The sequence below is a fragment of the Canis lupus genome, chromosome 11 (assembly GCF_003254725.2).
Source record: "Canis lupus dingo isolate Sandy chromosome 11, ASM325472v2, whole genome shotgun sequence".
NCBI classification, from domain to species: domain Eukaryota; kingdom Metazoa; phylum Chordata; class Mammalia; order Carnivora; family Canidae; genus Canis; species Canis lupus.
The window spans coordinates 29,827,335-29,855,291 of record NC_064253.1 but is presented as its reverse complement, the minus strand read 5'-3'; the positions used below and the strand labels follow the sequence as shown (position 1 = coordinate 29,855,291).

The following is a 27,957-nucleotide window of genomic DNA, read 5'->3' as shown; positions in this document are numbered from 1 at the left end:
TCAACTTGAAGACATTTACAAAAAGATAAAAGCTAAAATGCTATGTAACAAAACTAAAGCCAATGTTAGATGTGAAAGTGTATTTTAAATACACATATAAGGAAAGAATAAGGCAGAAAATCAGTCATAAGCATCATCTCCAGAAGTTGGGAGAAAATAATACATTTAACCCAAATATAGTGAAGAGGAGAAATAATGAAAATCAGGAGGTAATATAATGAAAAATATTACTATGTACATTGTACCAAACATACAATGGAGAGGATCAACAAACCAAAATTGGTTCTTTGAATAAACTGATAAAAGTTGGTGATATTAACATGATTGACCAAGTTAAAAAAAGTGTGAGGGGTATAGTTGGATAAAAAGTCAAATCTCTATAAATCCTGAAGATATTAAAAAGACATTGATTGAGAAGCTGTTCAAAACTGTTTTTTTAATTGAAAATTTTAAAGCAGTACATTTTTAGTAAAGTACAATTTAAAACTGACAAGAGAAAGAACATGGCAATCTAAATAATCCTACACTTATTAATGTAATGAATAATCAAAAGTCTGTATACCTAAAACTCTTAGTAGACAGATATAGAAGGAATCTTTCTCAATATGGTAAAGTATATCTACCTAACACCTATGGCAAATACTGGGCTTAAGGGTTAAAAAGTTTCTCCTTGAAATCAAAAGACAGATGCCCAGTATCACCCCCTTTTTTTTTTTTTTTTTTTTTTTAGTATTTAATTTATTCGTGAGAGGCACAGAAAGAGAGAGAGAGAGAAAGGTATAGGCAGAGGGAGAAGCAGGATCCCTGTGAGGAGTCTGATGCGGGACTTGATCCCTCACCAGGGATCATGCCCTCACCGGTGATTACACCCTGAGCCAAAGGCAGATACTCAACCACTGAGTCATTCAGGCATCTCCCAGTATCACTACTTCTATTCACTATTGTCCTGGTAGTCCTAGTAAGTACAAAAATAAAAATATATACAGACATGCATGTACACATGCCTGTGTGCATACATGTAAACATGCATGCATACATATAAACACATTTTTTAGAGTTCAAGGATTTAAATGGAACATACAAAACTCACATTATTTGTATATGATGTAAGAGTGGAGCTAGTAAGTTGAAAATAATATACAGCTAAATTGTCAATTGTAATGTATGATTCTGCCAAGGTTACTCAACATAAGGCCCATTAACAATCAATTGCATTTCTATATACAAATGATAAATAGCAAATAAAAGTACTACATCTAATAAAATTAAAATATCAAATAGGTAAAACCAGTAAAGTGAAATTGTAATAAATTCTAATTTTGACATATTTAAAATATTAAAACCTTTTTAAAAAGATTTTTAAATTTATTTATTCATAAAAGACACAAAGAGAGAGGCAGAGGCACAGGCAGAGGGAGAAGCAGGCTCCTCGCAGGGAGCCTGATGTGGGACTTGATCCCAGGACTCCAGGTCACGCCCTGGGCCAAAGGCAGACACTCAACAGCTGAGCCACCCATGCATCCCAGTGTTTTACTCTTTAATTAAATATTTTTCAATTACTTTCATGTTAAGAAATATTAACCACTAAAAATTAGTAAAAGTAAAAAAATAAAAGTGCTTGGTTGGTGAGATGGCAAACTCGTGGAGTCACTCCTGGAAACAGTATGGAGGTTCCTTTAAAAGTTAAAAATAGAACTACCGTATGATCCAGCAATTGCACTACTAGGTATTTACCCAGAGAATACAAAAACACTAAATTAAAAGGACACATGCACCCTGATGTTTATAGCAGCATTTTCTACAATAGCCAAACTATGGAAACAGCCCAAGTGTCTATTGATTAATGTATGGGTGAAGAAGATCCACACGTCAATTGATGTATGGATAAAGCCATAAAAAGAATGAAATCTTGGGATCCCTGGGTGGCACAGCGGTTTGGCACCTGCCTTTGGCCCAGGGCACGATCCTGGAGACCTGGTATCGAGTCCCACGTCGGGCTCCCGGTGCATGGAGCCTGCTTCTCCCTCTGCCTATGTCTCTGCCTCTCTCTCGCTCTCTCTCTCTGTGACTATCATAAATAATAAATGAAAGAAAAAAATTTAAAAAACACAATAATGTGGGTGGAGCTATAGAGTACTATGTTAAGCAAATTAATCAGTCAGAGAAAGACAAATACTGTATGATTTCACTCATATGTGGAATTTAAAGAAACAAAACAAGCAACGAGGAGAGGGGAGAGAGGCAAATCAAGAAACAGACTCTTAATATAGAGAAGAAACTGATGGTCCCCGGAGGGGAAGAGGAGTGGGATAACAGGGAAAACTGGAGATGGGGATTAAGGAGTGCACATGTTTGTGATGAGCACCAAGTGATGGATGGAAGTGTTGAATCACCATATTGTACACCTTAAACTAATATTACACTGTATGTTAACTAACTGGAATTTAAATAAAAACTTAAAAAATCAATCTATTGAAAGGTATAAAACTTCTACATAGAAAGGGCTACATTACTGAGATAAATTAATTTTTTTTAATTTATTGAGATAAATTAATTAAAACAACAGAATGAAAAGGGCAATCCTTGGAATGGGAGAAAATGTTCTCAAATCATATAGCTGATAAAGAATTAATGTCCAGAATGTAAAAAGAACAGTGAGAGTGCAACAGAAAATAGACAAACAGCCCAATTAAAAAGTGGACAAAAGATTTGAATAGTTATTTCTCCAAAGTTCTACAAATAGCCAGTAGCCACATTAAAAAAAAAAAAAAAGTATTCAAAAAGTATTCAACATCATTAGTCATTAGGGAAATGCAAATCAGAACCACAGTAAGATAGCATCACCCTCACTGTCTATAATGGCCATAATTTGTTTTTTAATGGGAGATAATAAGTGTTGAAAAGTATGTGGAGAAATTGTAACCCTTATGCTTTGCTGGTGGGAATGTAAAATGATGTACTTACTGTGGAAAATAATTTGGCAGCTTCTCAAACAGTTAATCATAGAATTAGCATATGACCCAGAAATTCCACCCCTAAATATATACCCAAGAGAACTGAAAACATATTTTTACAAAATAACTTGTACATAAATGTTTATAAGAGCATTATTCATAGTAGCCAGTAAGTGAAAACAGCTAAACTATCTCTCTGTTAATGAATCAATAATAAAATATCATAGTCATTCAATGGAATATTATTAAGCAATAAAAAGGTAGGGGATGTTGCTATGTGCTATAATATAGCTGGGTTTTGAAAACATTATGCTAAGTGAAATAAACTAGACAAAAATGTCCATATGATATATGATTCCATTTGTGTGAAATATCCAAAATCATCAGATCTATAGAGATAGATTAGAGACTGCCTGGGGAAGCGGGTAGGGGAGAACTAGATTGGTTGTTGAAAGGGTTTCCTTTTAAGGTATTGGAAATGTTATGGAATTAGTGGTGATGCTTGCATAATACTGTGAATATCCCACAAACCACTAAATTCTGCAATTTAAAATTGTGAATCTTATGCGAATTATCTTTTAAAAAGGTTAACAAACTCATAAGGAATGGAAGAGAGACCTGTTCTACCAGATACCACAGTATATTATAAGGTTACATTGTGTGAGATAGTATGATATAGACAAATAGTTTAGTGCAATGCATTGACATCTAGAACAAAGTCAAGCATCTGTGGGCACTTAACTCATGACAAAACTAGCATTGGAGAGCAGTAAGAAAAGTTATTTTCAATAAATTTTATTGAATCAATTTGGTTTTTCTAAAAGATTTTATTTATTTATTCATGACAGACACACACAGAGAGAGGCAAAGACATAGGTGGAGGGAGAAGCAGGCCCCATGCAGGGAGCTTGATGTGGATCTCGATCCTGGGACTCCAGGATCATGCCCTGAACTGAAGGTAGACGCTTAACCGTTGAGCCACCCAGGCATCCTAGTTGAATCAATTTGTAAAATAAGTAAGCTATTTCCCAACTCACATTGAACAAACATTTATTTCAGATAGGTTTTTTGATTATACACAAGATGCAAAAGAATAGTAACATAAGAAAACTTTCAGGAGAAAATAGAGAAGATTATATATGATCATTTTGTGTAATTAGCAGGACACAAAAATAAATAAAAATAGTGAGATTATTAAATTTGACTGCAGTAATATTAAGAATTAATGTTCAACAAAAGTCACAATAAGTGAATAGAAGGGTAAGCCATGAGTAGGAAATGTATTTTCACCACATATAACCAGGAAAGGGCTCATAACTAGAAGACGTAAAACACTTCTACAAATCAATATGGAGAAGACCCAAAGAAAATGGAAAGAAAATTGAAAATATCTTCTCTATATATGAACCAACACATATATACATGACTAATGCATAGAAATTCATTAAAACTCATTAGTAATCAAGAAATGTAAAATTATATTCTACTACACAGTAAACTAATGACTAAAATCAAGCAGAATAAATATTTTTGGGTGAATTTGTGAAACAATAGCAACTCATCTCATAATTATTTGGCAAGATCTTCTAAAGTAGAACATATGCACATTTTCTGACATAGTAATTTACTCCTAGGAAATATCCAACATAAGTACATGAACATGTTGGGATGCCTGAGTGGTTCAGTGGTTGAGCATCTGCCTTCAGCTCAGAGCATGATCCTGGGTCTGGGGATTGAGTCTTACATCAGGCTTCTGATGGGGAGCCTGCTTCTCCCTCTGCCTGTGTCTCTGCCTCTCTCTCTGTATTTAAAATGAATAAAATCTTTAGAAAAAGAAGTACATGTACGTATTTTTAAAAGATGCTCATAGAATTGCTCATAATAACAAAAAAGTAGAAACTTTGTATCTTCCAAAAAAGAATTGAATACATAGATTGCATAATATTTGTCCAATGAAACATTACAGATTAATGAAAATAAATTATAGCCGCAAGCCACAAGACAGGTGAATTTCACAAATGTGGTGCTAAAGAAAAGAAACTAGACATAGAAGAAAATATAGTGTTTGATTCCAATTGTATAAAGTTTAAAACTAAGGAAAAATAAAACTATAGGATGACCAAAACCTCTGGATACATAGGCAGATACATATCATAAATAGTTTATTGAGATTACAATACACAATGCATTCAATGACATTACAGGATCTGTTCAAAGGGTTGCCCCTCTCTGGCAATGCAGAATCCATATATTCTGCTATTTATGATCAGTATGTGATATCCATGCTGCACTTCCACAAATCCCCACATATACATCTGTGTTGCCTCAGGTGGTTTGTATTCTCATTTGAACCTGTGCTTCAGCATAACCTACAAGAAATAATCAAGTGGGTTCAAACTGTTTGTGTGCATGTATACTGTGCACACTATGCTCATATATTTGTGTAGACTGTGTGTATATAAGTATGTGTATATATTTATGTGTGTATGCTGTGTGTATGTGTGTATATATATGTCTATACATATACACATTGTGACAAAAAGCTTCAGGTTTCTAGTGTCAGTCATGCTCTAGTTCTTGATCTGTGTGCTGATTACATGAATGTTTATTTTGTGATAATTTATTAAGCTTTATACTTTTGCAAGTTTCTTGTGGTTTTCAACTGACAACAAATACATAATTTAAAATATGGAAAGGAATAAAAACTGGCTCCTAGGCTTAGAACTAAGATCTTAGAACAGAGGCTTCCAGGAGACAGTATCCATTCTACACTCGTGAAGGCAGGATGGGAATTCAAAGAACACTCTCATAATACAACAAAACCCATTATTTGCTCTTCTCCAGTGAAGTTCTGGTCTCCTCAACTGATTCAACGTCCTTGAGAAGTAATTTTTAGTAGATTTATTCCGGATGATTTGTTACCAGTTAGTGATCCAGCATTATAAATATAATTCTGACCAGAGAATCTAATTTAAGCACTCTGAGAATACAGGAAAACACATACTCATATGCACACAAAACCCTAGATATAGTGTCAATTCTTTTTCACATTTATTGTATTTTCTACTCCCTTTCAAAGAAAGATATGTGTTTCAACACTTGTACAATATGTTATTTCCAACTTGATTCCCAAGGCAAAAATAAAAGGCAATCTTCAAATGTTTAAAAAAAAACCCTTTATTTTATAATAATAGTGGTTAGAAGTTCAATATTTCTGCTCAAACCAGAGAAAGGCAGTCATATTTACAAAAGGCCTCACAATGTTTGCCATTGCCTTTCCACAAGACAACATTTATAAAACCTTTGCATCCCGTGGCAGGTGCTAGGTCTTCTCTTGGGGATTTCTGCTGTTCAGACATTGTCTTTCATTTAAACTTCAAAAACCTTCAAAAAATAGAAGCTGCATTTCAATATAATTTGGAAATTAAAACTCTTTTATTTTTTATCATTATAATATCTTCCATGGATTTACTTTTCTAAAATGAATCAAAGCCCAAACTAATTGCTATCTGATAGCTAGCAAAGGCAGAAAAATTGGAAAAGCTTTTAAAAATGAAGCTTTGGTTTTGCCTCACCCACAGGAAAATTAAATGCAAGTAATAAATAGAGAATTTCAAGTACATTTAATAATGATATTCCCTCTTCCATTGAGAACTTAAAGAATAAAACTGAATATTATGGTCACCTGAATAATTGGAAATAGAGTTTTAGAATCAAGACTACATTCCTTTTCTTTGTTTTAATGGCATAATAGGAAATCAAATAAACACATTAATTTAAATGAAAAACATTTTTTCACCTATGCAAATGATTTCCTAAAGTATTCTCATCAGTTTATAATATTTTAGATGATTTTACAGAATTATAAAATTTTATTGCATGTCATTTTTTTAAATAGAAAACTAAAGCATCCCCCTCCCACTTTCTTTTTTCTTATTTTTATTAGGCTTGGATTCCTGGATCATCTGGTGACTTCAAGTATCTGGTAAGACATTTTTTGTTATGTAGTATTATCAATATTTTTGTTTCCTTGCCACAAATCTTTGGAGGGTGTTTCTTTTTTTTTTTTTCTCCTCTCTCAAGCTTAATCCATTTTCCTAATTCTATCCTCATTTCCATCACCTGAGGTTGAATCTCAGAAGGCCAATAGAAGAAGATCAGTTGCATCTTAGCACATGTAAAATGATCTGAAAGGCCAGATACTACTTTCAGATTCAATTTCATGGGTCAGGAAATTATTCCAAAAAGCAGGAGCATTTGTTCCTCAAGGATCAAAACGTACCATGGAAGATTCTGCCCTAGAAAAGACGATTATTTTGGGTAAAATGTAGAAAGTATTAATTGGAAAAATTTTCTTTTAATATCAAATGTGACAGTTGCATTTTGCATAAAAACCATGGGGGCTAAGTATGATGACTGTATTTAAAATTTTTTTCATTGCTAAAATGTTGGTATTATAGCTTACATAATATAAAACTAGAAACACACTGAAGACACTGTTCGTTTTGCCATGGAAACTCTAAAATTTCTTATGGCATTTGCCTGATACATACATTATAGACATGGGAAAGATATATTATTTAATTAAAAAGATGATGCTAAGGTAGAATTTTTTCTATTAAATTATATTTTTACAAACAACAGCTTTTTATTCATCTTAGAATCTACCCAGTCCTTTTATTTTCCTCCAAATATTATTGAAAGTTTGATAACATTCCAATTCATATGGTGAGATCCTACTATGTTCTGAATCTCTGTAAGATTATAAAACATGTTATCTCATATTCTCTTATTTAATTTTCTAGGTGAGTCTTTTTTTTTAAGGTTCCTTTATTTATTCATGAGAGACCCAGAAAGAGGCAGAGACAGAGGCAGAGGGAGAAGCAGTCTCCCCGCAGGGAGCCAGATGTGGGGATCACGCCCTGAGCTGAAGGCAGAAGCTCAGCTCAACCACTGAACCACCCAGGCGTCCCTAATTTTCTAAAAAATATTCTATCTTGAATTTTTATTCTTGTTTATTAGCCTGGGAGCACCCCCATTACATTTTTTAAAGTTCTTAGGATTGCCTTTTCTGTATACCCAGCTGAGAGTAATAGGAAATTCCATCTTGGCAGAGTGTGGATTACAGCCTTCTTACACACCATTATATACTAATAACTGGTTATTGCTTGGTTGGAATGGGAGGGTGGTGAGAGTTCAGCATGCCTTTTTATTGTGTATTGGCTCTTGCTCCCAAATGCTTTTCCTGGTTTCTCAGTGAGTACCTTCTGGCCATCTTCTCATGACTTTTCTGTGCAGCTTCAAGCTATCCCAGTCTACACCTTCTGCCAGACAGTAGCAAAGTTGATAGTAAACTGTCATATTTAAAAACGACTATAGGGGATCCCTGGGTGGCTCAGTGGTTTAGCGACTGCTTATGGCCCAGGGTGCGAACCTGGAGTCCCGGGATCGAATCCCAGGTCAGGCTCCCGGCATGGAGTCTGCTTCTCCTCCTGTATCTCTGCCTCTCTCTCTCTCTCTCTCTCATAAATAAATAAATAAATAAATAAATAAATAAATAAATAAATAAATCTTAAAAAAAAAAAAACGACTATAGAAGAATTGAGGTTAAGCTAACAAAATCACAGCACAGAAAAGGGGAAACTTACACTTCTATCCAGTCCTACTGCTGAAACCACTGGATATGCATTCCCAAAGAGGATAGCCTTCTCAATTCTTCCTCAGGACCAGCACTCCATTGTATTGTGCGGGCGCACATCCCTCCCATCAGGATCTGCTTTGGTGTTCCTTATATTTGAGTCCAGCCAGTTAGTAGATATGTTAATGTTATAATAGTCTGCCAGCATTTTACCCAGCCTACAAAGACCAGTTTCTCTTTATTGTACATACGTTTCTAGACGTGAGTGGGATATTGCATTACCTGCAGATAGGATTATGTTGAAACTGCTCCCAACAAAGAAACTCAGGGTTCCATATTTAGTCATAAATAGGAGCAGCAGAAATTTGAAGTTTGTATTTTTCCTTAGCAATTTTTACAAGTCCTGATCACATGCTCAGCCACTAGTTATTCTCAGGATGAGAATGAGGGTTAGCCTCCCAACCCTCCAGTACTTGGTACTAATGGGAAACTTTGCTTAAGCATTTTTTGGGAAGGTTCAGAGACTTGCAGGGTCTCACAGACAGCAGAAATTTGATGTCTCCATGTCCAGCATTAAAAATCCCAGAGTTTCTGGATTTTTTCCACCCATAAACCTTTTTCTTATTTATATTAGTGTAATTGGAACTTCCTCCTGTAATTATCTTTTATCTTAATTCCACCTTCCTTCCTTATTTATACTGGCAGTGCAGTATTCCAATTCTGATCATCACAATGCATTATTATTTATTTATTTATTTATTTATTTATTTATTTATTTATTTATGAGAGACAGAGAGAGAGAGAGAGAGGGAGAGAGATAGAGAGAGAGAAAGAGAGCAGAGAGGCAGAGACACAGGCAGAGGAAGAAGCAGGCTCCATGCAGGGAGCCTGACATGGGACTAGATCCTGGGTCTCCAGGATCAAGCCCTGGGCTGAAGACGGCGCTACACCAAACCTCATGAGCCACCTGGGCTGCCCTGTCTTCTGGGTTTTCTTCTGTCTTGTAGTTCATCTCATTTCTAATCCATGTCTCATAAGACAGACAGATGATTCATTCTAAAACAACACTCTCAGTTGTGTATATTCCACCATGTTTCCTATTAGCATTCCCCCCTCCCTATCTGTTGTGTAAGATATAAGGGAGTCCCTCCACACATATTCAAAAGCAGTCTTCCTTGAGTGCAAACCAGGAAACTCAGAGCGGGTTGCATTGCTCAATTCTTTCCTCTCTCATCCCCCATTGTCACCGGCTCCTGTCAAGACAGTGATCCTCCCTATCTGCCCACACACCTGCTTTCTATTCATTCATTCATCCCTCAATGTGTAGTTCAACTCCCATTTTCTCCTGGGAGCCTTCATTTAAAAAAATATTGTAGTTTGATCTTCCCTTTCCAAACTCTGTTTTCACGATCACAGAGTTCAACACTTTACCTTATAGTGTCATAAGCTCTAAGTTATTTTTTAATGTATTTTTTACTCAGCAGTTTTGCAAGCCTATAAATGAGGTAACAATGCCATTTTGTGTTGTTTACTATGGTTTACCTAACACATTTATCTGTGTTTCATAGTTTTCCAAGAAATATTTCAATTGACTAATTTATTTAAGATCTCACCTACATTTATAAAGACCAAACCTAAAATTTAATTTCTATATTTGTTTGCTTCTATCCAATTATTATTTTAAAGAAAAGAACAATAAGAATATAGAGGAAGATTAATAGTATTACCTGAAACAAATTCTGCATTATAGGATACACTCTAGAAAATTCTTTTTAGAATATAATTCAAAGAATATAAAATAAATGAGAAAGTCAAATCAGAATAGTACAGAAATATAAATGATAATATGTAAACTATTACAATGTAAATAAATTAAAATATACCCTATTCAGTTATGATAACTCTCAAACTAAAAAAAATAATAGTTACCCTGGAACTAAATGCCAGCAATAAAAATTCAGTTCAGTACAGAAGAGCTAACATTGCTATGTTGATGTTGAAAATATTTACAGAAAATCATATTGCAGCATTTTTTCACTTATATAAGATAATGTGTTTAATTCTTACAATTCACTGAATTTTGTATCTGTGTGTGCAATTGCAGCAATCTGTTCCAATTCATAAATTTTACTTTCTGCACCTGGAGTTTGGACCTTTTAAGAGGTCAGAATAACATATGCACAATTACGTACGGTTGAAGGGAATTCATATTTTTAAGCACTCACTGTATATCAGATACTAGGCTAGGTGCTTTTTTGACATAGTCTCATTGAAACCTTCCAATCATAATCTGAGTCATGTGTTTTAGCCACCATTTTAGAGCTAAGGATACTAAGGGTTAGAGAGGTTAATTATTTAATGTGTAATCACTTAGTAAATTAAAGATACTGAGATTTCAATTTATTCCTAGGACTCTGGCGACTCTGCTATTAGGCATTCCCAAAGAAAATGTATCCCAGTAAGGTTTTAATAAAACCTAATTATCCATGTATTGGAGCCATAACCCTGATCTTTAGAAAGTTGATACATAAGTGGTTAAAGAGAGATTTAATCATTGTACTTGTATAGTTATTTGAGAAGATAGAAAGCTTGCTTAGTTTAAATCCAAGCCTGGGAGGACACCTGGGTGGCTCAGTGGTTGAGCGTCTGACTTGGGCTCAGAGCGTGATCCCAGAGTTCTGGGATTGAGTCTCACCTTGGGCTCCCTGTGGGGAGCCTGCTTCTCCCTCTGCCTATGTCTCTGCCTCTCTCTCTGTGTCTCTCATGAATAAATAAATAAAATTTTAAAAATCAATCAATCAATCAATCAATCAATCCAAGGGGGAAAAATTTTCACAGATCGTGCCCAAATTGTGTGGGTATCTTTTATATGATATATATCTCTTATGTCATACATATTTTATGTCATTTATATCTAGCTGTATCTATCATATATATGATAGAAATCTGTCATAAATATGTATGTATATGATAGAAATATGCATACATAAACCATTATGTGTCATTAATTACAAAAGTAAAATCTATGGAAAGCCACATAATCTTTCTGCATTTAGACAATGGTGATTAATGGATACTTTATTCTCTCATTCATGTTCTCAAGTTTTAATGCAAATTTTATGTAAATTTGGCCATCCTCATTTTTTTTTAACTGTATTACAGACAACCTGCAAATTACACTCATGTGCTTAGCATTACTCATGGAATTTCTTTGAATTAGTATAAATTATTCAACTGGAGTACTGCATCTTCCAGGAATTGAATACTGTCTTCAATATAGATGGTTTAAAAATATTTCTTGGACATATGCCAAAGTGTTTGATGCTGTAAAATACCCCACCCCTTGAAAATTAAATGTTTGGTGTTAAAATATTTTATGTTTTGTGAGTTTCTTAGGTTGCATGTGAAAATGGAAAGGAACCACACACATATGTCTACCTCATTGTTTTGAATTAGTATATCAAAATATTCCATAAATTTCAAAGCGATATAATTACTAAAATTGTTTAGTGTTAGCATGCTATTCTGATGTGAATTGGCATAATGTGAACATAAGTCATATGTTAAGAGACCAAAGGAAGGATTCATACTCATGCCAATTCATTTCTCCATGCATTGCCTTACAATTTATCGAGTAACTTATCAAGCAGTCTGATAGAGGTTGGGTGATATAAAAACAATATGACATGACACAGACTTCAGGGATCATCATTTTATGTGTTCTGTATAATTATTCTTTTACTTTTTTTTTCTTTTTGAAAACTGGTATTGTTTAAAATTCTGAGCTTTTGTTTTAGGCTTTGCATTGTATCCCTTTATGTTACTGGGATAGCAGGTTATTGGGAACCATGTGGTTAGTATGAGAAATGTTGGTAGTGCATATCAGTATCTAGGTTTCCTTTCACTCTTGAGTGTGAAGGAAATTATATTTCCACCTTCCAGTTTTGTGGGGCCATGGGGTTACTTCTAGCTAAGGAAAAGTGGAAGTGTGCTTTTGTAGGCTTTCTGCCTCTGCACAAGATGTATCACCTTGAAATAATGGAGCCATTAGAGTAGATCATCCTGAATGCTTGACTTACTGATGAAAGACAGCTGCTGTGGCAAGTCCTTCAGTTCCATAGTCAATTGAGAAGTCTAAGACGTATTTTTTGTCTTAAACCACTAAGGTGTTTTTGGGTTTGGGTTTGTTGTTGTTGTTACTGTTGTTTTCTTTGGTTTTGTTACAGCAACACTATGTCTATCCAATCTAATCAAATTGTTCTGGAAAAATGGTCATGGTAGTGTTTGGGTAATTCTAAAATCCAGAGTCTGTTTGTAAAGGTATTATTTCAACAATTATTTTTTACTTTAAAATAGTTCTCTCTTTTCACTAAGTATTTTTTCCTTGGCAAAGCAGGTAACACTGGCCCCCAAATTGTAGTCTCGAGAAAATATATACCAAAATATTTAATAAAATCAGCTATTATTTCCTTAACAAATATCTTTAGATGAACCAAACAACATGAAATAGGGAAAAATATAAGACATATATCTAATCTTTAAATAGTACACCTCAGTTGAACTATGACCAACTTTCTTGTAATAATAATACTTTTAGCTCTTTAATCATATCTGGCATTAGGGATAGAAAACCCATATGACAATGTTTTCCTTTTTCTTAAATTAAAAAGATTCTCTATGTCTTAGTTGATTTTATTGAGGTGTGGTGCTCAGAGTAATCTATGTTTAGCTCTTTCTTTTTTTTGAAAGGTTCTAAAGCAACAGCCCCCCCTTATGTCTTCTTCTTCTTTTGACTTTTATAGTGGAAGTCTCCATATGCTTTCTCATTTTTACTTAAGAGATGTACTCATTTAAATGCCACCAACATGCCCTCCAGCATCATTTCTACAATAGCTAATTAATTAAACATAACTTATTTTTTTTTTACACACAGGACTGGAGAGCAAAAATAATTGTATACAATTACCTAGAATTGAAAGAATTTAAATATACCACAATGGAAGGGGGCACAGCAAATTATGCCTCTTGAAGTATTTCATGCCAATCATTAATAGCCTTTAAAATAGTTGTGGGACATTTAAATTTACCTCTAAAAATTTTATTCAACTTTTAAGAATCAGAGCTATTATTACATTTGAAATTCAGCCTGACTTTGGTGTTACATCCTTTCAACAATTTGTATTAACTGTGTCTACTTGCTCCTCTCACCTAATTTCACCTCAGAATGGAGTTCAGGAAATCTTTGTAGGGCAGCACAATTCATTTTGGTGAGACTATTAGTTTTTAAACATTTTTCCTTTGCACTGAACAAATTTATTTCATATGAGTAGTTTGCTCCTCAGGGTGGCATAGGACTCACATACTTGCAAAAAACAACCTTTACTCAGTTGAATGCTTGTAGTGTCGATAATCAGACTATATGGTTAACTGTCCTTTTACTGGAAAGTTAGCTTATCTACTCTTCAAGCACTCTCATCTGACATAGAATATTAATAAAGACTTTTATGAAAACAATTTAAATAAGGATTCCAATAGATCTACTGGTGTTATCTTCTCTGTCTTAGTACTAATACATGGAAAGAATATTTTGTGGTTAATTAAGCACAATGTCCCCTGCTTGATTTTTTGCCTGTTGTCCTAACTCAAGTAGTACTTCTCCAGGTGTTCACCGAAATGAAAATATTATCATAATAGGCTTAATATAGATATGTTTATTATTCTCTGTGTTTGCATTGTTATTTCCTCTATTTTGAGTACTCAGAACACTGGACTTATGGTCCGATAAATATCATGTGATACCAGGGATGCTCTATGATTTGCAGCTGATGCCCTGTCAAGTTCTCATCTCTCTCCCTTGGTTTTTGAGAGAGATGCTAAAACAATCATTTTCAGTTTGCCCCAGCCTGAAAACCACTTCTGCGATACAAACTGTTGTATTAGAAAAAGATACTTTGAAAAGTTTCCCATAGACATATTGAGGCACATGAAAAGGTCTTTGCATGTGTCACTATTATTTTCTAGTGTTGCTGAATTGGTTTTATTGTAAGTGGGAGATAGATGGTAAGAGATGTTTTTCACAATTTCAGAAATGGAGGAAGAACAGGGAAACATAAAAAGATAATAAAAATGAGATTAAAGAAAGGCAATATTGTACAATATGTTTAATTTCCCTGAAAAAAAAATGTAAGCATGGAGTTTTGTTACTGACCCTGTATGCTTTTGTTTGTCATGTAGGTATTGATCCATTGTCAAGTAAATACCTTTTCCCTGTTCAATTGTTTCATTGACATAGAATGTATCATTTTCTCTATATCTTGCTATTTCTAAATTAGTCCTCAAATATGTATACTTTACTTATTCATTTAAATAGTTTTTCTACCATATAATGTAGTTCTGTGAATAACTCACTGAAAGCAGAATCTCCAAATGACCACTTATTTTCAGCCATGTATGATATCATACTTACGCATTTGTGTTTTTAACGTATATATAGTTTACTTTTTCCACAACCACCAAAACTGCTTTGACCTTGTATTTGATCTTTTTAAAATATGCTTTTTATTAAGTAAAATTTTACAATAGTCATATAGATACAATGATTTTTAAAAATCCCTAAAGAATATCACATTTTTTGCTGAAGATACTGAGCAATAATAGTAAGTGGCAAGGTGGGCAGGCTTTAGGAGAATGGGGCTAGGCTAATAGGAATAAATATGGAGGATTTTACATTGTCCTGCCAATGGCTACCTACTTGAGAGTGAGAATCTGACTTCAACCTCTATCTTTGCTTTGAGATATCCATTATAACTTGGACATGTGTACTGGTTCCTACATATGGAATGCAGAGACTTGACACATATGTGTGACAATGGCAGTATTCTCATATGGATCTCTGAGAGGGGGGATGTTTTTGGTGTAAGATTAAATGAATATAACCAAGGAGATTTCTGAGAAAGATCATATGGAGGATTTATTCTGGAATTAAGTTTTCTTGGTATTATATGACACACCAATACTCTGTTAAACAGACATACAAGTTGTCCATAAACCATAGTGTAGGATTTCTTTTTCTGACCTAAAACTCTACCAAGTCAAATAAATCATGTTTCATAATTAGGTAGCTGTGTAGTTGCTGTATTACTCAAAATACTGAATTGGTTGGATTCTATCTCTACTTTTGTAGGATTCCCTTTAGTCATCTGCTTTTTTTTTTTTTTTTAAGATTTCATTTATTTATTCATGAGGGAGAAAGAGAGACAGACAGAGACAGAGACACAAGCAGAGGAACAAGCAGCCTCCATGCAGGGAGCCTGATGTGAGAGTCGATCCCAGGTCTCCAGGATCAGGCCCTGGGCTGAAGGCGGCTCTAAACCGCTGAGCCACCCGTGCTGCCCTGAGGTCGTCTGCTTTTTTAAAAGAAATCTCCTGCCAAGAAAGACTTAAAAGAGTACTTCCAATGATTACATGTATGATCAAGTTTCGTTTCCAAGTGTTATTTTGAGAGAATAGTTCTTATAAAAATGTTACTGTATCTTCCTGAAGTACTATAACTTGTCAAAAATATTTGTCTCAAAAACTCAAACATTTCTTCCCTAAAAAGGAAAATTTGGACATTTTGTTGTATCAACATGTATCTAAATAATTACAAATATTTTCTATACTGAAAAGAAAATCAAGAAACCTGAGTCAAGAGACTATATTCAAATTTAAGGAAATAACTACTGATAAGCCTCCCTCACTAATATTCCTGCAAACTTTCCTTTAGGAATGAGGAAAACCATTTTTCAAATTGTATGTACAAAAGTCTTGATTGGTATTCACAGCTTGCATTTTTATAGAGAAGCTCAGATTTTAGTTGTTCTCTGTGTCTTTGATTGTGACTGTTCAGTCTGCATTCCAGTGCATTAAAAAGGTTCAGTACTATAATTCTTGTGTTAATTTGATTAATGTACTCTTCCAATGAACACAGAAATGATCTGAGCAGAAAACAACTGAGGTTTTGGCAAGAAATTATACCACCCATGTCTATTTCTTTAAAAATTCTACTGAAGAGGGGATCCCGGGGTGGCTCAGTGATTTAGTGCCTGCCTTTGGCCCAGGGCGTGATCCTGGAGTCCTGGGATCGAGTCCCACATTGGGCTCCCTGCACGGAGCCTGCTTCTCCTTCTGCCTGTGTCTCTGCCTCTCTCTCTCTCTCTCTCTCTCTCTCTCTCTCTGCGTCTATCATGAATGAATGAATGAATAAATAAATAAATAAAATCTTTTAAAAATTCTACTGAAGAGAATTGAAGTTCTCATTGAAATGTGTGACATCATTGATATGTCAACTATAATTGAATTTTTAAAATGCATGAAGTCATCATTCCAGAATCCTAAAGTCAGCCCTTAAAGACATTACTGAAGTTTTACATTTAACTTCTATAGTAATATCACTCCTTTTTAGCAAAATAGTCTTTTTCTATTGCCAAGCCTCAGATATTAAGGTAAAAAGTTCTCTTCTGATAGAAGACAGATCACATTTCTTGTGGTCAAACATGTATTCCTTGTAGAATAAAGACACAAAGTTCAATTTTATTGTGGCATGGTTTTGTTCTAACTAATTCCTATTAAAAAGTAAAACTAACTTTTGCTCACTAAAAATAGTGTAGTCTTATCCTGTCTTTTCCAGTTGTCACATTTAAGAGCATTATTTTGGGGGCTACACTTATGCTGTTATTATTTTACACTATTTATTTTTACCATGTAGCAGGACGTTAGCATATACTTTATAATTTTATTTTATTTTTTAAAGATTATTGTTTATTTATTTGTGAGAGAAAGAGAGAGAGCACACAAGCGGGGTGAGAGGCAAAGGGAAAAGCAGAGTCCGTACTGAGCCAGAAGCCCAACTTGAGACTCCATCCCAGGACCCTGAGATCATGACCTGAGGCAAAGGCCGAGGCTTAACTAACTGAGCCACCCAGGCTCCTATACTTTATAATTTTATTTTATTTTATTTTATTTTTATTTATTTATGTCACAGAGAGAGAGAGAGAGAGAGAGAGAGAGAGGCAGAGACATAGGCAGAGGGAGAAGCAGGCTCCAGGCACCGGGAGCCCGATGTGGGATTCGATCCCGGGTCTCCAGGATTGCGCCCTGGGCCAAAGGCAGGCGCTAAACCGCTGCGCCACCCAGGGATCCCTACTTTATAATTTTAAAATATATTAAGTAAACTTTAAATATCTTCTTTGGGAATTATTCTGATAACTTTTATTTCAAAGCAATGCACAGTTATTCTATATATGTTCAGTACATTGCCCAAATTTCCAATGTGATCTTGATTTCAGATTTTTACCTTCATATCCTTAAATAAATAAGAATTTATTTTATTTTTTATAAGATTTTATTTATTTATTCATGAGAGACACACACAGAGAGAGAGAGAGGCAGAGAGAGAAGCAGGCTCCATGCAGGTGGCCCGACGTGAGACTCGATCCCGGGTCTGCAGGATCACACCCCAGACTGAAGGCAGCACTAAACCGCTAAGCCACCTGGGCTACTCAATAAGTAAGAATTTAAAAGAACAAATGACTTATTATTGGTTTGAAAAAAATAAATACCCATGGAAACAATATTGTGCTCCAGGAACATCTTCATGCTCCTTGAGATTGGTTTGTAGGCTGGTTCTACTATCGACTTCTCGTGTGTGACTTAGGACAAACAATTTAAATCTCTAGGTCTTGGGCATCTGGGTGGATCAGTTGGGTTAAGTGTCTGCCTTCACTTCAGGTCATGATCTCATGGACCTGAGATGGAGCCTTACATTGGGCTCCCTGCTCAGCAGGGAGTCTGCTTCTACCTCTGCCCTTCCCCTCTGCTCATGCTCTCTCTCAAGCAAAATAAAATAAAATAAAATAAAATAAATAAAATAAAATAAAAGAAAAGAAAAGAAAATAAAAGAAAAGAAAAGAAAATAAAATAAGATAAAATAAATAAAATAAATAAAATAAAATAAAATAAAATAAAAAATAAAATCTTAAAAAAAAAAAAAAAAAACTCCAGGTCTCAGTTTTCTCATTTGTGAAATGAATCTGTCTATAAATTATTTCCAACTCTGGTAATCTATTTTGGATGAAAAGTTTCACCTCTTCTCCATCTTTGTATTTAGGTAAAGAGTTATGTCTTCTTAAATTTGCACCAAAGTTCATGCAGAACTGAACATGAAAATCCCAACAGCATGATGTCGTCTTGTCTTGAATGTTGATCTTGTTTCATACGCAGGTTTGCAATGTTATTTTCTCTTAGAAAATAAAATATGTTGGTGTGCCTTCTTTAAAGAATGGCAGTGGATAACTCAATTATTTATCATGTATTTATACCTATTTCTTGAGAGACTCAAATAGCATTTTTCCCATAAAATGTGTACTATTTTCTTCTCTTTTTTCATAATAGCAAAAGGCAGAGTTTCTTGAACTGGCACCAATGCTTAAATCATAAGGGAATCTTATGAAAAAGGTATTTTCTAGGAAGTTAAAGATGATTAGAATTTATATTCAAAATTTACTTAGAAAAAAATTGGATTTTTTGGATTCAATCTTTCCATTACTATTTTAGTCTGAATCCTACTGTACATACTTATGTATTTCTTATGGGAGTATTACAGATGGAAGTATCACGCAGTTCATATGTTCCCATAGTCTTTTTATAAATAGAGTGCCTGATAATCCAAAAGGAAGAGTTACCATGCCAAGATTAATTGCTTCCATCTATCTACTGTACAGAAAACTGGCTCGTTACCGTTTCCTATTTTCCCTTAAACTGCCCAAGGTTTGCAGGTCTCCAGTTAAGGAATAAGTGCTGATTATATTCATGGTAAAACTTTCCCTTGGGATTACAAGGCACCTCAGCTCTAAATTACTCCTTCCATTTCTGTTGTTTTCAGAACTAAACTTATAAGATCTTGGTTGAAATGGCCACAAAAGTAATATAAACAAAATGAGTGAGTTTTATACATTTTTATTTTGAAAGGTGAGCTCATTAAAACTTTTATTAGTACTCATTTGACTATTAAGTAGCTAATTTTACGTAGAATTACAAATTTTGTGAAAATCACTGTTTAGAAAGAACATTCTTCAGCCTTTCAGTTCTTTGTTTCACATCTGTTTGGAGTAGGGTTTTTTTTATTTTTATTTTTTTATAATAAATTTATGTTTTATTGGTGTTCAATTTACCAACATGCAGAATAACACCCAGTGCTCATCCCGTCAAGTGCCCCCCTCAGTGCCCGTCACCCATTCACCCCCACCCCCTCCCTCCTCCCCTTCCACCACCCCTAGTTCGAATCCCAGAGTTAGGAGTCTTTATGTTCTGTCTCCCTTTTGATATTTCCCACATATTTCTTCTCCCTTCTCTTATATTCCCTTTCACTATTATTTATATTCCCCAAATGAATGAGAACATATAATGTTTGTCCTTCTCCGATTGACATACCTCACTCAGCATAATACCCTCCAGTTCCATCCACGTTGAAGCAAATGGTGGGTATTTGTCGTTTCTAATGGCTGAGGAATATTCCATTGTATACAAAAACCACATCTTCTTTATCCATTCATCTTTCGATGGACACCGAGGCTTCTTCCACAATTGGCTATTGTGGACATTGCTGCTAGAAACATCGGGGTGCAGGTGTCCCGGCGTTTCATTGCATCTGTATCTTTGGGGTAAATCCCCAGCAGTGCAATTGCTGGGTCGTAGGGCAGGTCTATTTTTAACTCTTTGAGGAACCTCCACACAGTTTTCCAGAGTGGCTGCACCAGTTCACATTCCCACCAACAGTGTAAGAGGGTTCCCTTTTCTCCGCATCCTCTCCAACATTTGTTGTTTCCTGCCTTGTTAATTTTCCCCATTCTCACTGGTGTGAGGTGGTATCTCATTGTGGTTTTGATTTGTATTTCCCTGATGGCAAGGATGCAGAGCATTTTCTCATGTGCATGTTGGCCATGTCTATGTCTTCCTCTGTGAGATTTCTGTTCATGTCTTTTGCCCATTTCATTATTGGATTGTTTGTTTCTTTGCTGTTGAGTTTAATAAGTTCTTTATAGATCTTGGAAACTAGCCCTTTATCTGATACGTCATTTGCAAATATCTTCTCCCATTCAGTAGGTTGTCTTTTAGTTTTGTTGACTGTATACTTTGCTGTGCAAAAGCTTCTTATCTTGATGAAGTCCCAATAGTTCATTTTTGCTTTTGTTTCTTTTGCCTTCGTGGATGTATCTTGCAAGAAGCTACTGTGGCTGAGTTCAAAAAGGGTGTTGCCTGTGTTCTCTTCTAGGATTTTAATGGAATCTTGTCTCACATTTAGATCTTTCATCCATTTTGAGTTTATCTTTGTGTATGGTGAAAGAGAGTGGTCTAGTTTCATTCTTCTGCATGTGGATGTCCAATTTTCCCAGCACCATTTATTGAAGAGACTGTCTTTCTTCCAATGGATAGTCTTTCCTCCTTTATCAAATATTAGTGACCATAAAGTTCAGGGTCCACTTCTGGGTTCTCTATTCTGTTCCACTGATCTATGTGTCTGTTTTTGTGCCAGTACCACACTGTCTTGATGACCACAGCTTTGTAGTACAACCTGAAATCTGGCATTGTGATGCCCCCAGATATGTTTTTTTTTTAATTCCCCTGGCTATTCGGGGTCTTTTCGATTCCACACAAATCTTAAAATAATTTGTTCTAACTCTCTGAAGAAAGTCCATGGTATTTTGATAGGGATTGCATTAAACGTGTAAATTGCCTGGGTAGCATTGACATTTTCACAATATTAATTCTGCCAATCCATGAGCATGGAATATTTTTCCATCTCTTTGTGTCTTCCTCAATTTCTTTCAGAAGTGTTCTATAGTTCTTAGGGTATAGATCCTTTACCTCTTTGGATAGTTTTATTCCTAGGTATCTTATGCTTTTGGGTGCAATTGTAAATGGGATTGACGCCTTAATTTCTCTTTCTTCAGTCTCATTGTTAGTGTATAGAAATGCCACTGACTTCTGGGCATTGATTTTGTATCCTGCCACGCTACCAAATTGCTGTATGAGTTCTAGCAATCTTGGGGTGGAGGCTTTTGGGTTTTCTATGTAGAGTATCATGTCATCGGCGAAGAGGGAGAGTTTGACTTCTTCTTTGCCAATTTGAATGCCTTTAATGTCTTTTTGTTTTGGAGTAGGGTTTTAAAAATATGTTTCTTTTCATACTGAGGTGAAAGAGCTCATTGTTATAAATGAATACATACTCTTAATATTGTGATGTCTTCTTTTCTCCGTCTATATAGCCAGAATTTGTATCTAGATTCTTTTTGAAGTTGAGGATTTACATGGATTTAATTATGGTGTATTCTATCTTTTTAGCTTTATCAGAAACAAGTGTTTGTCCTTTGATTCTAGAAATGAACCAAAATTGTTCATTCATTCTATTTTTTGTCTAAAATATATTTGTCATGTTTTATTTTACAACTCCAACCAAAGCATTAGTATGACTTTTCATCATTAATGTTATGGAATTATAGAGACATCACTAGTAATATGTCATTTGTTCAAGGACTTAGAAGTCAGATAATCAGCATAAGGCAATTCAACAAACATTTATAGAGTTTTTATTTTGTGCCAAACAGTGTCAAACTTAGAGGATTTACAGTTGAAAAATATACTGTCTTCCTTCAAACTGCCAACAGTATAGTATGGAAAACAACCCATAAATTATAGTATAGTAAAATACTATAGAAGAATATAATTTTAAAAATCCCATTTTTTACTATAAAGAAGCTAAAGTTCAGAGACAAAGTAATCTGCCCAAAGTCACACAGGTATTAGAATGAAGATTCAGAATAAACTCAAGGTGTTCTAATTTCTTCTCGATTGATCAATAACTAAGTCCTGTAGAAAGTAAATTAGTGTTTCCTGTACTTTCATCTTTCTCTTAGAAGTGGCACACACACACACACACACACACACACACACACAGAAATCACAGCAGTTATGTATACATACCAACAATTAAAATTGCAATGTACTAAATACTCCTATTCCTGCCTTATGCTCAATCCATCTCCTATTATCACTACATTGCCATTAAAAAAAAAAAGATTTATTTATTTATTTGAAAGAGAGAGAGAGAGCAGAGGGAAGGGAGGAGGGAGAGGTAAAAAATCTGAGGCAGACTCCCCACAGAGAGTGGAGCCCAAGAGGGGCTCCATCTCAAGACCCTGAGTCCATGTCCTGAGCTGAAATCAATAGTCGGAAGTCTACTGGACTTAGCCACTCGCATCCCAACACATCACCATTTTTATATTAACATATATTAATCATCTCCTCTGCTAGATGGCATCTGTTAAACTCACCAGTCACATTGTTGCCTGAAAGTGTTTACCTTTAGATCTTTCAACCACCCCCACTAATCTCAACCTGGAAGACTTCTTATAGCTATTGGATTCAATCATTCTTTTTTTTTTTTTTTAGGATTTTATTTCTTTATTCATGAGAGACAGAGAGAGAGAGAGGCAGAGACACAGGAAGAGGGAGAAGCTGGCTCCATGCAGGAAGCCCAATGTGGGACTCGAACCTGGGACTCCAGGATCACACCCTGAGCCAAAGGCAGACCAACCACTGAGCCACCCAGGCATCCCTGAATTCAATCATTCTTCAGGTCTTCCATATCTGGAGATTTCTCAGATGTCTCTTTAGCTACATGCTTCCTCCCAGATACCACATAAAGCACTTAATAAACAGTACTACAGTCTATCATAGTATGCTGCCTAATTTTACTATTATTAATAATATTTACAGAAAATAATTTTACGGGCAGCCCTGGTGGCTCAGTGGTTTAGTGCCACCTTCAGCCCAGTGTGATCCTGGAGACCTGGGATCAAGTCCTGTGTCGGGCTCCCTGCATGGAGCCTGCTTCTCCCTCTGTGTCTCTGCCTCTCTCTCTGTGTCTCTCGTGAATAAATAAAAACTTAAAAAAAAGAAAATTTTACGTAATCTACATGTCCTTGAAAAAATTAATTTGGGTATAATTGACATAACTTTGTATTACTTTCAGGTGTACAACATAATAATTGGGCATTTGTATATATTACAAAGTGATCAATACAGTAAGTCTAATTAATGTCTGTCACCATACATAAATTTTTTTTCTTTTTGATGAGAACTTTTATAATATAGTCTCAGCGATTTTACAATATGCAATACAGTATTAACTATAGTCATCATGTTATATATAACCTTCCTGTGATTTATAACCGGAAGTTTGTATCTTTTGACCTTCTTCAGCCATTTCTCTATCCCTGCCCCACCTCTAGCAACCACCATTCTATTATCTTCATCTATGAACTCACTTTTTTTTAAGATTGCATACAGGAATGAGATCAGTCGGTTGAGCATCTGCCTTCAGCTCGGTTTGATCCTGGGGTTCTGGGATTGAAGCCTGCATAGGGCTCTCTGCTCAGTAGGAAGTCTACTTCTCCCTCTCTCTCCCTTTGTGTGCTCATTCTCTCTCAAATCAATCAATCAATCAATCAATCAATCAAAAAAAAAAAAAAACACCAAAAGTGGGATTGCTGGGTTATATGGTATTTCATATGGTAGTTCTGGTTTTTAAATTTTTGAGGAACCTCCATTATGGCTGTACCAATATACATTCCTGCCAGCAGTGCACAAAGGTTCCCTTTTCTCCACATCCTTGCCAACATCTGTCATTTCTTCTCTTTTTTGTAATAGCCATTCTAACAGTTATGAAGTGATACCTCATTGTGGTTTTGATTTGCAATTTCCTGATGATTCGTTATACTGAGTACATTTTTGATTTACCTGTTGGCCATCTATGTCATCTTAGGAAAACTGTCTATTCAGGTGTTTGGCCCATTTTTAAATTGGGTTGTTCATTTTACTATTGAGTTGTATGAGTTCTTTATATAAATTAGATATTAGCTCTGATGATTTGCAATTATTATATCTCATTTGATAGGTTGTGGTTGCCTTTACCGTGCAAAAGCTTTTTGGTTTCATAGAGTCTCCTGTATGTATCTTTGCTTTTATTGCTTTTGCTTTTGGTATCAAATCCAAAAGTCATCACCAAGACTGATGGCAAGAAGTTTACCACCTATGTTTTCTTACAGGAGTTTTATGGTTTCAAGTCATACATTTGAATCTTTAATTCATTTTGAATGCATGATGTAAGAGAGTGGTACAGTTTTATTCTTTTACATGTGGCTATCCAGTTTTCCCGTCATCACTGAATGGTTTTTAAGAGGCATCATTCATGGTATATACTTGTCTCTTTTGTCATAAATTAACCATATATGCATGAGTTTATTTCTGGATTCTTTATACTTTCCATTTATCTATGTGTCTATTTTTATGTAAATATCATGCTGTTTTGATGACTAAATATTTGTAATACAGCTTGAAATCAGATAGTATGATGCCTCCAGCTTTGCTCTTGTTTCTTAAGATTGCTTTGACTATTTGGAGTTTTTCATGGTACCATACAAATTTTAGGATTGTTTACTCTATTTCTGTGGAAAATGCCATTAGAATTTTGATAAAGATTGCATTGAATCTGTAGATTGCCTAAGTGGTATGGGCATTTTAATAGCATTGATTCTTCCAATCTATGAACACAAAATTTTTTCCAGGTGTTTGTGTTGTCTTCAATTTCTTTCATCAATGTCTTGTAATTTTCAGGGTACAAGTCATTCACCTCTGTTAATTTTATTCCTAAGTATTTTATTCTTTTTAATGCCATTGTAAATGAGATTGTTTTCTTAATCTTTCTGATAGTTCATTATTAGTGTATAGAGATGCAACATACTTTGCATATTGATATTGTATCCTGCAACTTTACTAAATTCATTGATTAGTTTGAACAGTACTGTGGCAGTCTTTAGGGTTTTCTAATATTAATAGTCATCTGCAAATAGTGACAGTTTTACTTCTATTCTGCTTTTGGTGCTTTTCATTTCTTTTTCTTGCCTAATTTCTCTGGCTAGGACTTCCAATACTGTATTGAATAATAGTGGCAAGAGTGGGCATTCTTGTCTTTTTCCTGATCTTAGAGGAAAGGTTTCAGTTTTTTACTTAGGGTATGATGTTAACTGTAGGCTTGTTATATATGTATGTTGTTAATATGTAGAGGTACATTCCCTCTGTACCTACTTTGTTGAGAGATTTTATCATAAATGGGTGTTGAAATTTGTAAAATGCTTTTCTGCATCTATTGAGATGATTATATGATTTTTATCCTGCATTTTGTTAATGTGGTGTATGATGTTGATTGGTTTACAAACATTGAACAGCTTGTTGTTTACCCTCCACATCTTTGTGATTTTTCTAGTTTTCCTCTTGTAATTGATTTCTAGTTTCATGCCATTGTGGTTGGAAAAGTTACTTGATACAATTTTCATCTTAAATTTAAAAAAGACATGTTTTGTGGCCTAACATATGTTCTATTCTGGAGAAGTTACTTGAGCACTTGAAACTAGATAGATAGATAGATAGATAGATAGATAGATAGATAGATAAATAGATATAGATATATAGATAGATATAGATACAGATATAGATATATAGATAGATATAGTTACAGACATAGATATAGATGTAGATATGGATACAGATACAGATATAGATACAGATATCTATATCTTCTGGTCTGATATGTCATTTAAAGTTCATGTTTCCTTATTGTCTGTCTGAATTATCTACCCACTAATGAAAGCATGACACTAAAGTCCACTATTATTAGTATTTTGCCATCTATTTCTCCCTTTCATTCTGTTAATATTTGCTTTATATGTTTAGTTACTCCGACAAAAAATATTTTTATAGAAATGAATCTTAAAAAGTGGGATTGCTGGAAATAGGTCATATATAATTTTAAACTTTGAAAGGTATCTGTGTATGTATGAATTGTTCATGTTTCTTGCCCATTTTCAATATAATTTTTTATAAAATTCTTATTGAGTCATTAAAGCTGTAGTATATTAAAATGTTTAAAAATATTTGGGGATTTATGTCTTATTTTCAACTGCATTCATAATATGTTTTGCCACCACTAAGAATTTTTATATAGTTAAATTTACCAGCTGTTTTCTTTTCTTTATGGTTTTTAGTTTTCATATCATGTTTAAAAGACTTTCCCATTTCAAAATTCTATACTAACTCACTTTATTCTCTTTTGGTATTTTTAGAGTGTTTATTTATTTCAATTTTATTTTAAATTAATCTGAATTAGTTTTGCTGCAGAGCATGCCAAAAAATACAGCTTTAATTTTTTGGCAAGAATTAGCTAATGGTCTCAATTCCATTACTGAGCAATTGATATTTCACTCACTGATTTGAACTAATGAAATAGTATTCTTATTGTCATTAGAATTTCCTTTTTTAAAATATTTATATGCCAAAATATGTTTCATGCCTATAATAAGAGCTATAAAAGTTATCTCACATTTCCCCAGAATTGTATGGCTCTGGATGGAACCCAAGTCAGTCCTTGCAACATTTAGTTTTGATTTTGCAATAGCATTTAGTATTACAATGATTTAGCACAGCAGTTTTTCCTATTACTATGCAAAAATATATTAACTCAATAATATTCCTCTGAGAAAGTTGTTACAAGAGAAAATATGCTATAGCCCTTTAGTAAGGGTAGCAGTCTTACCAATTAGGGGTAAAAAAGGTAACTTCATCTTAACATTTGAAAGGAAGCTCCAGTGAGGCAAATCTGTCACCCTTATTTTTATATTTAGTAATGTGTATTCAGTATTTTTTTTCAAATGGGCCACCTGTTTTAAAAGATATATTTGCTCTATTATACCATTATATATCCGCAAATGCTACTTCAGGCACAAGACATTCTATTTTAAATGCGAAACCTAGACAATTAAAAGTTAAACTTTCCTGGTTGCTAGAAGTAGGGAAAGTAATCAATCTTCCAGGACATTCTTTTGAGTGTCCCAGCACTTGTATTGTAGAGATACAACTTTGGAGATGAGATCCCCTGATTAATGAGGAAGTCTATGAAACTAAGCCTTAGCAAAGCTCTAATTTATAAAGATGGAGACAAGTAGCCATAATTTTAGTAAAACCTTTCTACATCTTACAGAAGATCTCTTCTTCCAATATTCTCTACTTGTGTTTCTTTCTGTTCCTGAGATGAAAAGTGCATGAATGTGCCTCAGTAAGATGGTGGTTATGGCAAGCCCACTGTGACACCTCTGTTGCCTCTGCCACATGCTGCTTTTCCTTTCAAAGTTCTACTACTTGTCCTGCTGTATTTAAATGTAGAACATCCACAGCTGCTGCCTCTGTCAGTAAAGAACCCAAGTCCAACACAAA

General features: G+C 34.5%; 1 protein-coding gene across 35 annotated transcripts in view; it reads left to right on the top strand.

The window, feature by feature from the left end:
• PTPRD (protein tyrosine phosphatase receptor type D) overlaps positions 1-27,957 on the top strand; it is a 2,185,700-nt gene that overhangs the window by 847,625 nt on the left and 1,310,118 nt on the right. For all 35 annotated transcript variants that reach the window (XM_049116106.1, XM_049116100.1, XM_049116099.1 and 32 more), the window contains one exon: positions 6,901-6,939. The gene's annotated coding sequence lies outside the window, so the exon portion shown is untranslated. The remainder of the gene's footprint in view (positions 1-6,900; positions 6,940-27,957) is intronic.